At 41.3% G+C, this 17525-nt stretch overlaps 1 long non-coding RNA gene across 9 annotated transcripts in view; it reads right to left on the bottom strand.

The window, feature by feature from the left end:
- LOC110351234 (uncharacterized) overlaps nucleotides 1-17289 on the bottom strand; it is a 43340-nt gene extending 26051 nt beyond the window's left edge. For 7 of the 9 annotated variants that reach the window (XR_011811930.1, XR_011811933.1, XR_011811931.1 and 4 more), the window contains exons 1-7: nucleotides 17030-17289; nucleotides 14432-14618; nucleotides 9900-14211; nucleotides 8679-8954; nucleotides 3399-3496; nucleotides 2132-2200; nucleotides 1857-2058 (exon numbers count right to left, since the gene is read on the bottom strand). This is a non-coding gene — a long non-coding RNA (uncharacterized lncRNA). Of the gene's footprint in view, nucleotides 1-1856; nucleotides 2059-2131; nucleotides 2201-3398; nucleotides 3497-8678; nucleotides 8955-9034; nucleotides 9880-9899; nucleotides 14212-14431; nucleotides 14619-17029 lie in introns of those variants that run through there. The other 2 variants (XR_011811934.1, XR_011811937.1) reach the window with 2 other exon arrangements.
- Nucleotides 17290-17525: the final 236 nt, after the last annotated feature.

Genomic DNA, 17525 nt, shown 5'->3' with positions numbered 1-17525 from the left:
TGAGCTTTACTTTGCTTTATTATCAACTCTGTGCATGTGGAGATAACTGCAAAGACTGGTTTGTCCCTGAAAGCAAAAATGAATTTTGATCAAAATTGGATTACGGGGCATTTCATTTCTCCTTAAAAATGGTGGTAAACTGATTTCACATTTACTCAATATGCAAAAAATTAACAAAATAAAAACTGCCAAGACTAAATAATGGTACTGAAAAGGAAAATAAAGCCCCCCCCCCAAAATTCCTGAAAAATAATTGGACTGAAACAGCTCTGAGTCAGATTAACTTTAAATCTTCTTAAGAACGATGAAGGTTCTTGCAACCAAAGGCAAGTTATTTCATTAGGCTGATTCTGCATATTTATTTCCCAGTCTGCCTACTTAATGCAATATGTCTTGGTTATTAGGGGCAGATTTTTCTTGCTATATATTAATGACATTGCATTAGGTTTAGAAGTAGAAGTCCACGATCAAGGCAATCACAGAATATTAAGTGCTTAGTCAAGTTCCAGTCAAACTGTGGTGAAATGGGTTAAAGGGAGATGGTCAGAGCTGCCAATCCCAAAATACAACCCAGCCCATGAGCCCATCCTGCAGCCAAAGGAATAGTACTCTTTTTGACTTCAGCAGACACTGTTATGGAAAATATTTCTGTCTGAAACAAAATTGGCCTGTAATCTGGGTAAGCTATTCAGAGCAAACAGTGGCAAATTTAGCCCTTTCTCCTGTTTGTAAATTGTCCATGTATGGACTTTTTTTTTTTAAGTGCCTTTGCACATATTTGCCTGACAAATACTACTAATAAAAATATTACAGCAGATTGGTGACATTGATTGTGTCTTTTACTTTCTGCGATAGATTGTGGTGTATGACTGGTCCTCTAGGTTATGATGCAATTTAGCCATAGAGTCAATATGCTAAAATATCAGTGTAAGATGTACTAAATCAGATCCTTATGAATTTTAAAGACCATGTTTGAAGTTCTTCCTCAATCTGTTTACCAAATCAGTATGGTTGCTCCCAAATTAAAGTGCTGTGCCCTATAAGCAAGAAGATCAAAATTATGAGCCATCATAATCCTACTTGCACCAGTAAATAATAGCTACTTCGGCTGTAAGATGAAAGCAGCTTTGGGGGCTATAGTATTAACACTTCAAAAAGTTCCCTACTGACATCAACTTTCTAGTATTCAAAGTAGTCTAGCACATCAGGCTGTGGGTCTTGAGCTGAGCAAAGTGTCTGGCCTAGATCTACTGAGATACAAAGGAGTTATCCCTTGTATTTTAAAAGATTTGTCTTATATGTGTTTTTGTTGCTCTTGTTTTGTTTTGGTTTGGTTTTGAGGGAATCTTATTGATAATAACATTATAATACCTAAAAGTGGAAAGTCTATGACTATAGCAAACACTGTAGGGACCCTGTATATTAGGGTTGCATACAGAGGCAAATTCCATCCAAAGGTTTGAGAGCTCAGTCTGAAGGTACAGAAACCTTTTGATAATATTTGCTACCCTGAGCCTATATTTTATACAAAAATTGCAGCTTAGGACTTGAATTCTCCACGAAGTGGTTGAGGTCCACCTGGCTTACAGAGCAATGGAAAGCCTCATCTCCCATTCACCTGGATTCCCATTTGTACCCAGACCAGCTCACTCCCCTTTCTGCCAGTGCCAAAAGGGCAGACCTCAGGCTGTCCTCACCTCCCAGGACATGACCAGAAAGAGGACCAAGGCTACACTGCATCCCAGAGTAGATATCCCTGCAAATGACTAAAGGATCCCCATACATCCATTATGTCGCACATGCACATTCAAGCAAGGGAAAAGCTGTTCTACAATTACAAAGAAACTATGTATTACCTGTGAGATATCTGATTCTCAAGCATGTCAAGGAAAGGAGAGCATTGCACGGGTCACGCTGACTCCTCTTGTCTTGACGTTTGCTTATATTTCTCCCCAGGAAGAAAACTTTTCTTGCTGATGTACCAATCTCATGAAAAAAAAAAAAATCCCCTTCTGCCGACATTCCTTTCTGAGTCTGGGAACCTCTATTGTCTTTTCTCTGGTAATAAATGATAATAATTAAAGGCAAATACACAATAATTAGTCACACTAGGTTTATCCATCTGGCATACCTGTATCTCATCACTGTGTCTTTGAAACAGATGACAAGCACCATATTGCACAACATCCTGCTAATGGGCCTGAGCAGGGAAAAAGAAGGTAAAAGGGTTACCACACACCCAAAAAAAAAAAAAAAAAGTAAAAGAAAAAAAAAGGTCAGCAACAGGGAATGAGAACATTATATAGCATTAAGAAATTAGCAGTGGCTGACTGTCAAGTTATAAACCACTTACTGGCAGATGTGCTTTCAGGTGGGGGTTAGAAAAACATGGAAATATGTGTTACTCTGCTTAAACTACCTCCTGCTTAAAATACACCTGACGTACCTAGTGTTAAAATGAGGAACAGTTCCTGGAAGATTTTAGCTGGATATGTAGATGTATAAGGAAAATTTTCTAGGCTACCTGAAAAGTTTGGGTTTCATTCTGAGAATAACTCATTATGGACCAAGTAATCAGCTAGATTGATCCCTCTTCACTGCGGGCTCATTGATGCACATTAGGAGTCTCTCCATCCCTATCAGAGCTGCCTGAGAGAAGGCAGAGCAAAATTAATACAGCAAAGTATTTTCACCAAATATTTACTCCTTCGGGGGGAAAAAAAAAAAAAAAATCATACAAGGCTGGCATTTGATTTCTGGGAGCTTCTGAGAAGCAGAGATTTACTTGTATAAATAATCACAGAGAGCCAATTTCAGTCACATGTATTTAGATTTTGATTAAACCTCCACAAGTGCTTCAACTCGTTTTCAAAGAGGCGGCAGAAACTTTCATGCACTGAGAGCTGATTGTCTGGTGGTAATGATTTTCTGGTCACAGTGCAGCCATGCCCAAGACAACTGATATGGAGTTGGGCCCAGCTATGTTACCTAGCTGCATAAAAACAAAAAAAGCAAACAAAGGCGGTGCCTGGCTAAAGCCTCTAGAGCCTAGATGTAAGACAAGCATCAAATGATTTTGTGCTTCCCTAGATCTAACCTGCCTGAGTCTTGTATAGCTGCAAGCCATAAGTTGGCAGCTTCTAAACCTATAAAAAGTTGAAAATAAAATAAATAAAAATATCTATAATATACTATGAGGCAATCAATAAATCAATCAAAAAATAAATAGATAAAAATTAGACCATTAGTAATTTATACCCATTACTCACCAAGACTTAAAAGAAAAATCATACTTTGGAAACATCTAGCTGAACATCAGTCTGCTCTGTTACCTGAGCAGATTTCTATCTGGCAGGGATTTAGGGAACATCTCAATTTGGTCTTTGTAATGAGCATACCTGTTCTGTAGGTGTTACTGAATCCCAAATCATCACAAGTTATAACGTGCCTGATGGGACTCTTGGCAGCTGAAATTTCCTTTGTTGGGCATCCCAGTCTGAGGAAGAGAATAATGTGATGAACATGGCTAGTTTTACCTGTGCTTACATGTGCTTAACCATCCAAGGGTTAGTAGAAATGCTAAGGCAAAATTATTTGTTTTCATGTAGTAATTCCAGTGCATTAGGAACTCAGACCTAATTAAGGAAATAAAGGAATTTAAGAAAGCAATGGGAAATGTGGTGTTTTCCCAGCACCTATTGATCTCTATACCTGACCATATTAACTTAAGGAACACATCATGAACTTTGTGGAAGAATAGATTTTTTTTCCTTAGACATCTGGTGTTTATCTTGCACAGTTTTTCAGCCCAGAAGCAACTCATTTCAGTCTAGCTAAGCCTACTGGTGTACATCACACACAATATATTGTGATGTTTTTGCATTAGTCTGCAAATAAGTTGCATCTTCCTCAGCTTGGTAAACCCGATGAGACTCTGGACTAGGGAGTTTATATAAAAACAGAGAAAAAAAATGGAATTCGTTATTAATTCTTCCTAGGTAAATTAACTGGAAACAGCTTTTCAAAATACTTCCTGTACATAGTTTCTATACAAAGAGAGCTTCTCTTGTTTGTTTCTCTCTTCCTCTGGACAGTCCCTAGTGATGATTTTCACAGCTCTTATGGAAGCAGCTCATTGTTCTGCAGAGACTTAATTAAAGTGTACTTCCATATGAAATTAGGCTATTGTATTTATTTAAACTTTATGGTAACTGCTGTACAAGGGCTGTGGCTGTCTACATCCTACACCACACACCCACGTCTGTCCCCACCCCACCCCACCCCACCCCACTGTCACCACTCCCCGAAGGAAATGGGTAGTCATTCTGCCCTGGTTGAACTCCTCATCTACTCAAGTGATGCATTTGAACTTTAACCCATGGACAGCAATATTTGCTTGCCATGCCAGCATCTTTCACAGACAAAAGGTAAGCTGGAGTAGCTCTGGAGAGAGAAATGAATTGCTTGTGATTTTCTTCTCTCAAGCATTAGTTGATACCCTTTTGAATTTTTGCAGAGCTTGCATGGGTTTTCACACTTTCTTTGCCAGTCCCACCATCTTTTCAGGGCTAGTTTTCTTCTTGTGATTGAGCACTCCATTGTTATGGGAAAGTTTTTTTTCTTAAAATTGAAATGTTTCAAAGTTAATTAGCTCCAGCCATATCAATCAGATGAAACATTAAAGATTAAAGGTATAATTTCAAAGAAAGCACAATTGCCAGGTATCATTCAAACATTAAAATGTTTGAAAAGCTATGAAAGTTGGGGATGGTTGCAATTCATTTTCAGAACATTTTCCCCTTGAGACGCGTCTGGTTTTCAAAGAGTTGTTAGTGAATCCAAAACAACATGAGGTTTCATTGACTCCAATATGCTAAGTAGAGTTGCAGTGAGGAATAAAAATCAAATAAATATAATTAAAGCATCCAAATGGTCTGATGCCAATGTGATTGGCATTTTTTATTTTGTCCACAGAGAATGAGCTCCCAAAAAGAGTTTTCCCCTCAGCTGCACCAGCAGAAAGGAGCTCAGCCCCTCTCCAAGATCATAAGAAAAGTTCAAATTTCACTGAAGAGAGCCCAGGCACATCACAGGAAGAGAAAAGCTGAGGTTTCTAGCCCATCACTATCAGGATGAAATTGCATTTTCTGTCATACTCAAACATCTTGTTTAAATTAATGTTGCTGCAACACTCTCTTATACAGCGTCTTCATATTTAACCTAATTTTTCAGATTGGTTGATTAAAATACAAATGTCCAGCAGATAATAAATCAGCTGTCTAAACACAGATTATAATCCAAGGCCTGTCCACAAATTATCTCGTCTGTTTTCTGCCAGGCCTGTATTTTATGCAATTGATAACCTACAGTTTCTTTCCATCTGAACTGATTATTCTCTTTCACACTGTCCCACAGGGCTGTATGCTGGCCCTCATGTTTGTGAAATGCTGAATTGGCTTCCTCTTCTAAATCAGCATGAGGAGTGAATTATTATTGCAACATCATATCACTATCGCTCAGATTTGCTTTGATTTATCTGCAGGCTGATCCCAATAGCCCAGCTCTGCTTTCCTGCTGGGTGGATGTGTTGATGCAGCTATTGTCCCAAATCTCATGGTAGACAGACCATAGCTGTGCTCTTTCTTTGCAGTTTGCCTGTCTGGATGATGGGCTCCATCCTGACACAGGGGCCACTTCCACCACGCTGGAAGAAGATATGAGAAACCTCTCACTAGTCACAAATGTAATAATTCATCCCCACTGCGAAAGCTTTAGCCTAATTCTTTGGACACAGAGACCAGCTTCAGCTTGAGATTTTATAGTCATTGAAAACTTTTTTAGTGCTAACTCTGATATTCCTCTTCTCTGCATAATTCTCTGATTGCTGTATAAATCTCACTGAAGTCTGACTGACTACCTCTTCCAGCAAAATTAACTTTTCTGACACTTGAATATATGCTTTAGGATTTCTTGCTCTGCTTTTTTTTTTTTTTTTTTTTTTTTTTTTGTTGCAATCACAACTCAAATATCAGTTGTACAACAAAAGGTTGTTTCAAAACTGAAGAAAACACTGAAGAAGCATCATGTTCAAAAGACAACACCTGGAAATGGAGTTTGAGCACAACCTTTTCCAGGTGCTATGTTTGCAAACCAAAGGGTACATATTCCTGTACCTTGAGAGTTCTTCCCATCTTAGGGAATACAGACTTTAGTGGGTACCTGGAAAAAAATGATAGAAAAATGTGTAGCCTGATCTTTTGTGTATTTTTCCCTGTACTGGGCTCAGTTTCTAGGTAGAAGAAAATTTGGAGGATTGTCCGGGTCACATTAATTTAACTTGTTTTTGCTCAATGTCTGTAACCTCAGCTGTTTGCAATCTGTTGCTGTACATTCCTCTTTGCACAGGTCTAAGAAATTAGGACATGAGCTCAGCATCTTGAATAAGCTTCTAGTTTTACCTGCAATCTCTCCTGAGCATGTCACCTCAGCCCCCCCACCCCATTTTTGATTGCTTCATTAGTGCTATCCCTTCTCTCCTCAGAGAAGGGCTGTTTTAATGAGCTTATTTTTGGACTCCAAAGGTGCTGCAAGGAAAGGCAGGGATGACAGTTCTCTTTGATGCAAACCTGATAATGTGAAGGCACTTGCTGGCATATTGTACCTACACTAGAGCAGGGAATGCAAGTGAGGTGATATTTGATCTTCCCCAGCTAGCTCTTTATGATGCTCTTTTTTATACGGTTTGTATGTTTAACACCAGGCAGTGCTACACCAAGGCCTGCTCCCAGACTGAGTATGGCAGCATTTTAAACTCTCCTATATTACCTTTCAACCCCTGAAAAATGCACAAGGCCACACCTTACAGGACCTAAAGAGAAGAAACGAGGAAAAACAAAACAAAAATCTCAGCGACTATGAGAACAGGCAGAAAACTTCAGCTCCATTATCACTCCCCTTCATCTGCTCAAAACCCCTCGCTGCAGGGGTTGTCATGGTGATGCAGGTTTGACCTCTCACTTTTTACTCTTCCAGGAGCTAAAAAGGTAAAAATGAGCCATTCTGTCTCGAATGAAAATCAACCTCCCTCTGTCAAAAGACGCTGAATTGCTTTTTTCCCCTTTGTCAAACCTGAATGTTTCCATAGGCGACGTGGAAATAAATAAATAACCGGCACCAGGCACCAAGGAGTATCAGTGGGTTCAGCAGGATGCGGCTATGGTGGGAAGAGGCTCAGGATAGGGCTTGACAGGAGTGGTCCATGCCCAAGTTTCCCAGAAGTCATGAGGAGCTGCATCCTGTGTGCCCCCTTCATCCCCGGCTGTCTCTGCGGTTAGGTCCTCGCTCCGCTGGTTGAGCTTGGGGTTTGTGTTTGTGGCAACTCCAGGGCAGAAAAATCAAACTATTGATTGAACTGTGTAGCAGCCTCATAAGGCATTATTAGCAACCTGCTGTAAGTGAGACCAGAAAGGGTAAAATCATTTATTTTTATTAATATTCTTTAGAGTCAGGATTCAGCAAAAACTGCTGTTTGGCCGGGTTGGCAGCAAAGTGATGGCACTGTCTCCTTCTCTCTGGATGAAGCTGGTAATGCACATAGAGTGGTTTGTGTCTGGATGAGGGGGTGGCCTAATTTACTAGGATAGAGCGCCTGTCTGGACTATGAGCCGAAGTAATCTCCTTCTGTCGATTACTTTTGAATCTAAGTCCTCTGCTTTGATAACCAAATCCTTCCCTGCTTGCTTGCTCCCCTCCTCCAGTCTCTCCTCCCACCACTTTCACACAGTACCAGAGTAGCGTGACATGTGAAACCAGCAGGACTTCAAATCAAATATTCATGTTAATGATCATCTGGCCTTGAATGAAACATTTGAAGAACCTCTGATGCAGACGCCTCAACGCTTCATATGGCTCCATCAAACCTCTTCCTGCCAGAGAGGCTCCCCCAGTTCTAGCCTAAGAGAAAGTTACTGAATTTATTTGACAGAAGAGAAAAAAACTAAAGCATACATAAAAATACACACACAGACACACATATATATATATTGTGTGTGTATTTATATATCCTTTATATATATAAAGTGCCAGCCTTAAAATCCTGCTGAACTGCAATTGAAGTTTGGAGTCATCTAAAGTTCAAATGTTTCCCATGTCTTTGGTATCAAAGTTCCTGAGGACCAGTGCTGCTGGAACTTCTACTGCTGTACAAGGGCTTCACGGCACCAGAACACAGGAGCCCAGCTCATCTCCAAGCACAGTTATCCTCAGACCAGGGCTCATCTCTCTGCATACCCTTCATTCACACCCTTGCTACTACTTCTCTCTTCTTCCAAATGAGCTTTTAGTGAAACAAGTGAAACAGGCACGGCCTAGTAGTCCTTCCCCCAACACTGTACACACACACCCCAACCCCCAACTACAGTCTGGTGTCTGGAACATCTCCCCCAAAGGCTTTAGGTGCGAACCCCTGGGATGTGAGGGCACTGCTGCCTCCCATATGCAAGAATGAAAAGGCTGCGCTGAATGCCAAACTGCTCCGAGGCCCAAAATGGACAATCACTCCTTCACCACTCAGCAATGCTCATGGAGGCACTGAATATTCCTACTCATCCAACATATCAATTAGTAACTTCTAGTTTTTTGAGAGCTAAGGAATATGTGCAACCCCCATAATGACCTACCTTTCTCCTTTGCAGCCTCCCTCGTGTGTGGCCTTCCTCTCCTCCTCGTGTAGACCAGTAGCCTGGGAGATCTTCGTGGTAGATCTTGTGCTGCTCCCTCTTGCTCATTTCTGCACATAACTGCACGTTTTCATGCAGAAACCCAAACCTCCTCCAACTCCAGCAGTGACCATTGCTCCAAAAGTCACCGTGACCTCTTAATTCATTCAGCAGAGTCATGTCATGCAGGGACACAGCAGATTGCTTCTTTCTCTCAGCTAGTAGGCCGCTGATGCCCTGAGTTATGAAGACAGATGGTATTAGTGCCAGTACGTCAAGAATATCTCGTGGTAGGGCATTCCACAGGTTAATTATACCTGTTAAGCTTTTTCTTTTACAGCATTAGAGCCCAGTGAGTCTGGTTTGCCTCTATAAAAGACGGTTGGCACATTATGTGCAATCCATTTCTCTAGCACAGACAGGCATTTTCTAAGATTAAGCTTTACAGGGAAAAAAAAAAATATCTCAGACATACCCCTTTGTCTTAATTTCAGCTATACCAGAAGCAAATCCACCTCTATTTAGACTTACTTTGGGGATCGGGGGTGATAGGGATTGAAGCATATAGTGCCCTAATCCCATTGTTTTCATATCGTAATGCTCTGGAAATAAGATAGCTGAGGGATGTTAGGTAGGTGCTAACTTCTGTATATTTATGATCCTAGGTACAGCCCTGAAATGCAAATTAAAAAGAACTTCCCCCCACAATCACTTTCTCTCTCTCTCTCTTATCCTGCATTTTCCGCAGCCTGAAAGATGTAAGTCATTAGATAAATGACTGCCAGTGGAATGCTATAGCTGTAACGTAAACTATGAAGACTAAATCCATACGAAAAAAAATAATACATCCCCCAGAGAAAAGTTCTGCTTTTCACATTTAAATGTACTAGTTATCAGCTATTCCTGTTCACAAGGCATTAAAATACATGCTGTTTCCTAAGTCCTGATGCAGCTCTAACTGGACTCAAGCTTGGAGCTAAAATAGCACATATTTTACAAAGTAGTGTAATGTAAAACAGTCGTCTAAACATCTCTCTCCTTACTAGGTCTCTCTAGGGCTTTCTCCACAGAATCCTGCTTCTTCTTTACAGCGTCATCATTTATGTCTTTGTTTATTAGTGGAATGAACTTGTCAGTAATTGTCTTCCCACCAGCCAGCCCCCGTCCCAGCTCCCTACATACTCATCTCGCCGGCTGGGGTCGGCAACAATGGGGAGTGCTCCTGCCAAAGCTGTTTCAACATCAGCCCTTCAGCGTGCTGTGGAGCGAGGAGGTTGCTCCCAGAGCCTCGCCAGGGGCCTCCCAAGCCCAGAGGTCCCTACCAGGGCAGGGCAGAGCCACGGCGGTTGTGTCTAGCCGCCCTGCTTCCCAGAAGTGGCACTGTCGAGGGTTAAGGGCACTTGGCAAGGAGGTCACTGTGCAGGCTGGGTGCCCTGCTCTCTCACACACACACAGACCTGACCCAGCTGGAGGGCTGCAGGAGGTGCCCGGTGGGACTCCCAGGACAGACAGATGCCATGTGGCTTTGCAGAACAAACTTCTGCAGGTTTTCTAGGCTGTGTGACTGCTGGAAGCAGCTTTAACACCCCAAACTGCGAGACATCAGGGTGGTTTTCAAGTGCCAGGACTCACCTTCTGATCTCACTGCTCTAACACACTGGTTTAACTCATACATGCCCTAGAAACACCCTGCAGTCAGTCCGTCCTTCAAAGCAAACAACACTTATTTCCTCCTGCTATTTTTACTTTTAACTCACAGCTTCAGATTTCAAGGCTGCAAGGATGCTTGGGTCTTACTTTGAGTTCTGCCAGAGATTTCCTTTGTGATTTTTAGGTAAACCCCCTTAGGATCTGGCCATCTGGGGAAATTAGCGACTAATAAACTCTTGCGTGAAGTTGCAGGGGATGAGCTGCTCAGCACAACGCCCCATGACTCTGTCCCTGTCCTCCGAGGGGATTCACCGTGTGAATGGCTCACTGCGGGTTACGAAGTTGCTGCACGTCAGCTGACCCATGGTAGCTGTCTGTCCATGGCAAACGTGAGATAATTTAAAGGAATTTAATCTTTTTTCTTCGCCAGTCCACATGATGAGTTCGTGCAGGGTGGGTAGTACACAGCAAATTCACACCATAATTTACTGTGTACTAATTTCCCCAAGCTTTTAATTTCACAGTGTCTCAGTTTCCTCATCTGTAAAAGAGAGATAATAAATACTTTCCTTTCTGGCAGGAGTTCTTGAGATCCTTCAGCAGTAAACATAAAAGCAACCATTTTAAAATAGTTACTTACAGAAACTTAATTTTCAGTGTAAGCACTTATTTGTGCCTGATCTTCTACTACAGCAGCATGAGACTAGCGATGGGAAGCAAATAAAATCTGAGAAGTAAATAACCCTGATAATGTGAAAAATAACTAGAATGCTGACCATAATAATACTTATGTGCAACTGCAAACATTTTTAAAGCTTTCTGTTTTTAACCACCTGTGACTCCCTTTAAAATGAATGCACCTAAAATAATGTCTTTTCAATAAGGACACACTAGACTGTTTTCTTTAAAAAGAACACCACATGTAAAGAAGACCTAAACCTTGTATTTCTTGGGAGGCTTTTTTTTTTTTTTTTTTTTTTTTTTAAAGGAGTGATGCATGATCAGACCCAGAAAACAGTGTGGTTTTTATTTCAGATTTTTCTAGACTGCAATAGCCCAAGGGTCCATGCTATAAACTGGAGGAGTTTGAGGAGACCAGTTTTTAAGAGCAACATGGTAAGGTTTCTGTTTCTGATTGGAATGTTTGCTTTAAACTTTTCGTTTAGGGGAACATTTCAAAACTGGTCACAGTTTCAGCAATGGCTAAATTTACCTTGCAATCCCAGTTCCTGAGATTTATCTTATTCTTTCTGGTACAGCTGAAATATCAAGAAAGGATAATTTGCCTTTAAAAAATGTTCCTCGTGCTGAAATTATGAGTACAGAGTTAAAACTTAAAGACTGTTGGGGTCAGAAAGCAAAAGGAAAATCAGGAACTTTATTCATTAATATCCATATTCTGGAAATTCTGATTAACATATAAAATAGAAACCCTTGAAACTTCTGTATATGGATATGTCTTTTTTTCTTCAACTGCTGAAGAAAACTTTTAGATCTGCTCCTGCTCTACTAACAAAGTGGTTTAAAAAGCAGTTTAAATTGAAAAGCTTTCCATTTCCTCCTTTTTAATTTTTCAGGTATTCCTAAGTGATATTTCACGCAGGCAAAGAACAGTTAATTTCAATCATTGCTTGCTTCCTTGAGAGTTTTACACCGTGGTGCAATTTTGCTTCGTTCTTTACCGTGGAACTCAACTGCCCTCCACTGGATGAGAAAGGCAAAAGCAGGTTTCCTTTTCACTGAATAAATAAATAAATAAATTTAAAAAAAAAAAAAAAATCACTGGGAAAAAAAATGAAAGAAATGAAAGTACAAACTTGGGGTGTACTTTGTTCATTTTGTTTGTTCTCCTGCATCTCCCCAGCACAAAGAGTCCCCGGGGTTAGCACGACTGGAGTTAACAATTCTGAGAAAATACAGTTGCCAAGAAAATAATTTTCACTGTGTTCTGGCCAAGTGGCCGTAATGATGACTGTCGTTTAACCACAACATTTAAATCTAATATTTCTTCCTAGCACTATGGAAGGAAAGAGGGAGAGAGAACGAAACTGTTTTGGGGTGAATGGGTAGTGGTCTCGGTTTAATCCACTTTATTGCAATTTGTGGTCCTGAGAGCATGGGCTCTTGCACTAAAAAGCACACAGGAGTCTCCTTTGACATGCTTATGTGAAGGCTAATGTTCTGAAAAACTCATTGAAGTTTAAATAAATAAAGTAAAATCTCTAAGTGTTGACTGCAATAGCCCTAGCAGCAGCAGCAAACAGGATGGCTCCAGCCAAAGATCTTGTCCATCTGCCCAACATTTCGATGCCTCAGCTGACTTGAATTAGGAGAAAATAACTTGGAAGGTTTTTCAGTCCATCCAGCCCCAAGTTAAGGGAGTCCTCTGAAGCAGCGGCTTACATCGCGTAAGCCCATGCAGGGAGCTCCTGGTTATGCTCTTGGTGGCTTTATTAGAAACACAGCGGTGGATCTGGGCTGTACTAAAAACCATCCAGGGAGAGTTACAACACCTGACCTCTTTTTGAAAGGAGCAGAAATATTTGGGTGCAAGGGGGAAAATAAAAATAATAAAAAAAGCAGCTGAGAGTGCTTCACCATTCCTCGTACCTAACGTCACCATGCCCTCTACCCCCAAACACACACACCTCCCATGCACCACATGTTGGAGTGAACTTTTGCTCCTCAGAAAATGGGACAACACATTTTCCCATGCAGGCAGATGAAGTTTCCCTCCAATTCCTGCAGCTTGGAGCTGAAGACTGCCGTGTTCGATAAGGTTTAAGATCTCTGGTGCCTTGAGATTTAGCTTTTTGCTGCTGGTGGGGCCCTTGATGGCTGAGCTGCACAGCACTAGTCTGATTGCTGCTCCTCATCGCACTCAGGGAAAGCAGAGCTGGAAAGTTGAGTAGAAATCTCTTTTACAGCCTTCCCTGCTGACGGAGACTGATTAGTGCTTTCCTAGCTTTCTGCAAACGCCGCAGTCCTTGTGTAGACAAAATCCTACCAAGGTAGAGGTTTAGTTTTCCTGGTGAAGGACTGCAGGATTTGACCTTTGGAAGAGTGTGCTAAGTCGTTGCAGTTTTGATTTTGAGTTTAAGCTTTGGCCTGGAATAACAATGACTGTGAGGGAAGTAATAGGTTATGAGCTGGGTGAAATGATACCTGCTTCTTGCCAGAAAAGCTAACTGGATTCAAGCAACTTCTGTCTTCGTTTTCCTTTAAAGAAATAAATAAAGATATTCAAACTTCCCATATGAACTGTAATAATGAAAATAATGTGCGCATTAATTTGTACGGGGGTCAGTGAGTCTCCCCAGCTCAACGGTTTTCAAACAGAGTGCATAGTAAGCCCATAAAACATTTATTTTTCATAATTTATGAAGCATTACATATTGTGAGTCCACAATGCCAGCTGACGTAATATGCAATAAATTTGAAATAACAAAACATTTCTCATGTATTTTCCTCCTGATGTGACAATGTGGGACATAAATTTAAAAGAAAGTTGCCTTAGAAGACAAAGGCAATGCAAAAGAAAAGAATGCTCTTAAATCAATAAATATTCCTATTCCACCAATCACTTACTGAGCCGTTCCCCTGCTCGTGGCTGCGGCACTCATCTTTTTGAAGCCTCTTGCCACCGCTGCTTCAAAGCTGGAGCAAGAGGCTGCCAGGGCGAGTGGCAGCCCCACTCTGAGCTGAACACTGTGAGCTGCAGGGCTGGCAACAGCATTGTAGCATGAGCATGTCCAGGTCCTCCTCTGCTGACCAGAAGCCATCACCCTGCATGGTCTGGGCACAGTTGGAGCAGTCCTGCACTGGGAAAATCTCCTACCGAGGGCTGGCAGGCGAGGGGGAGAAGGGGGGGGGGGGGAGGGGGGGGGAGAAAACACTAGTGCGTAAAGGTAATTGTCCTCCGAAGCAATTATCATCCCCTTATTCCCAGAGAGAGGAGCAATGAGGGTCTTTGCACTTTTGAAGATAACTTTCTGGGGGTCCTTTGGTATGCATGTAAATATGTAATTGTAGGATTATAATACAGAGTACTGAGTAAAACTCACCTATTGGGCTATCAAAGCCAGCTGATAAATTCTCAGGTTACAGAAGATGTGTTGCAGGCTGAAGGCTGAGACACAGATGTCTGTAAAATTGTTAAATGATGCCCACCAAACACTGAGGACCTGGTGCTCAGTACTGTTTGCTTTTGTTTGGTCTTGTTTTCTTCTTCACAGTACACCAAAACAAGGTCTGCTTGAACAAAAAGCAAGGAAGGGAAAAATTGTAGAAGTTACTTGATCGCAGAACAGGAGAGGAGGGCAGGGAGTAAAGCAGTTCAGGGTCTTTATCTAAGCTCACTACTCTGACTGTCCTTATAAATAAACACAAAACTATTTATAGGTAACAAAGCGTGTTTTGCAATGAAATAATGACCTTTTAAAAGTAAATAAATAAATAAAATTAGTGTTGGTATTTAAAGGGTTTTATCAAACTTTACACAAGAAGACCAAATGGGAAGGAAAAAAAATAAATCTGTGTGAACAAATCTCATCAAAAGTGACATGAAGTTCAGCATCTCGGAGGCTGGTTCTCCTTGGGCAGACACAGCGCGTTCACTGCAGCCGTGCATGCAGGGACATCTACTGGCAGAACAGCCAGAGCCGGCCCTTTCCTTTTCTGAGTACAAAAACTCCAGCTTTGCATGAAAAATCATCGGTTTTAGTGGCAGCAGCAGGTTTTGCCTAATCTGGTAGGCAGAACACATGCAGGAAAGAGAGCAAATGAGACCGGCTTGTCCCAAGGGTAAAATTAAACTTCAGATCCCAGGGTGAGGTGTCCTTAGCTGAGCAACCCTGGCTGAAGACTGTTCCAGGCACACAAGGACTATTAGGACTATTGCAACCCTGGCTGCAAAACTGTTCCAGAAGCACAAGAACTGTTATAACTATTGCCTGTGGAGGTAATAGAGAAGGATGCTGGGTACTTTCTGAATCTCCACTTTTTTAACACTTCCTCTACCCTCACTCCTGCTGATTTGGCCCTGTGCACAGAGGGGGCAAGAATAAGGTATGGACCCAGCCCACGACCAAGTTCTCCTGCAGTAGCATGGGGCACAGCAGTGAGATCTCTCTGTTCTTCCTTTCCTCTCCTCCAACAGCAGATACCTCGGGCAAGCAGCCGAAACATTGTCAAAAGTAAAAGGCTCCTTGCCTCCTCTCTGCCCTTTAATAAAACCACAGGAGACAAGACATATTTAATCCCTACTGGAAAGATATGTACAGTGAACTGATTAGATAGAGCAGGAACCAGGCTGACCCTAACATCTGAAACACTGTCTACCCTTCTCAAGACAGGATGAGGATCATGAGCCAGGCAGGCAGAGAGCGAGAGGCTACTTGGAAGTGTTTATTTTTCTCATCTCCAAATCAAGATGAATTTCTCAACTCCTTGTGAGAGTCCTGGTTCTCTAACTCATAAATGGAAAGAAGTAAGCTTCTTCCCCCTCCTTGTCTTCTCTCTCTACATACTGTTTTCTGCCTTCAGGGTATCTGTTCTATACTTCCAAAAAATCCATCTGGTTATTTTACTGTAACACGCTTACCAGAACTGTAAAATCATAGGAAAAAAAAAAATTGAAAAGGACCTCCGGGGGTTTCTAGGCCAACCTCCGCTTGAAGCAGCATTAACATCAACACTAGATCAGGTCGGTGATGGTTTTGTGTAGATGATCCCTGAAAGTCACCAGGGAGAGAAATCCCACCACTTCCCTGAAAGACATGTCCTAGTTCTGTACTGCACTCTGGGTGAAGAAGTTTAGTTCTAGTTTTAAAAACAAACCAGTAATCTCTAGGAGAAACAAACAGTCATTAGGAGTTAAACACAGTACAGCACTAGACTTGGAGGAATAGTGTAGCAGACCCTTTTTATCTTCCTATACTCCTGCCTAACACGACGTGTTGGACACTAAGGCTCAGCCAGGATGGGCACAGCTCCACAGATTAATCTTCAGTGCATTTTAATGAATAGATCCTCAAAGGCTCCCTCTGTGAGCAGATGCTTAGGTACTTGACTTTCTACTTGAAGCCATACAAAAAATAAATCAGTACCTTCTTAAAGTCAACTCTGATTTTATATGACATATATGAGATGAATCCCCTACTAACCTGTCTGTTTCATCAACTAGAGATGTTACTTGAGTTAAAAACAGCTGGTACAGCTGGGGTACAACAAGTTAGACCTGCTTCAGAAGAAGCCTTCTACCCTGTGACTAGGAGAACTTTCTGTTTGAATAATGTAGTTTTCCTTTCTGGGAAAATAGAAATAGAACTAAGCAGCAATGCTCAAAGTCCAGTTTGTACCTAGATTTCAAAATTGCCCACTGGATTACTTATACTTGAGCTTCAGTTCAAAATGTGTTTTCCTGCAGAAAGGCCAGAACTGGATTTAATCTGGGCTTCTATTGCATTTCCATCACAGAGCATGGGAGTAAAAAGGCCGAGATGGCACGAGAGATTGGGCAGGAGAGCAGGGAAACAAAGAAACATGGAGAAGTTTTGATGGATACACTGACAACAATATACAGTCCTAAGATTAGACTTGCATAAATACCTTAGATGTGGTATCTCTAAGACCCACCCCAGATCTACCCCAACCATACTCACCCTCCCTCTGATTACACAGGGGTTTCAGCAAATGCATTATTACAGTCTCTTCCCAGAAACCGCTGCTGAAATCCAGGCAAGTGATTCTTCAGAAGTAAACCACTCCAAAGTCTTTCACCCAGCTGACGTTATGATGATCAGAAAATGATACATACGTGTATATTCCTTATGGTTCTACACTTCATTTAAAATGTTTCACCTGCTTTTCTTTTCTCCTTTTCTTTTTTTTTTTTCTTTTTGTTTTCCAGTCATTACACAAAGTCTGAAAGATAAAAGAGGGAATTCATTTTGTTACTTTAAATACTTATCTCAAGCTCTCAGTTTGACTTTGTCAAATGCATGCAGTGTGCTAAAAAAATGCACAAGGGAAAAAATCCCAAGAATATAGCTAAAAGATTGTAAGAAAAAAAAAAAAGGCAGAAAACAACAGCAGATCATAGAAGTAGTGGTGTCTGAAAAATGAGAAACAACAAAAAAAGCACAGAGCTATAGCATG

This window comes from Anas platyrhynchos, chromosome 11, assembly GCF_047663525.1.
Source record: "Anas platyrhynchos isolate ZD024472 breed Pekin duck chromosome 11, IASCAAS_PekinDuck_T2T, whole genome shotgun sequence".
Classification (NCBI taxonomy): Eukaryota; Metazoa; Chordata; class Aves; order Anseriformes; family Anatidae; genus Anas; species Anas platyrhynchos.
The sequence above is the reverse complement of the archived record's forward strand: the minus strand, read 5'-3'. Positions and strand labels throughout refer to the sequence as shown.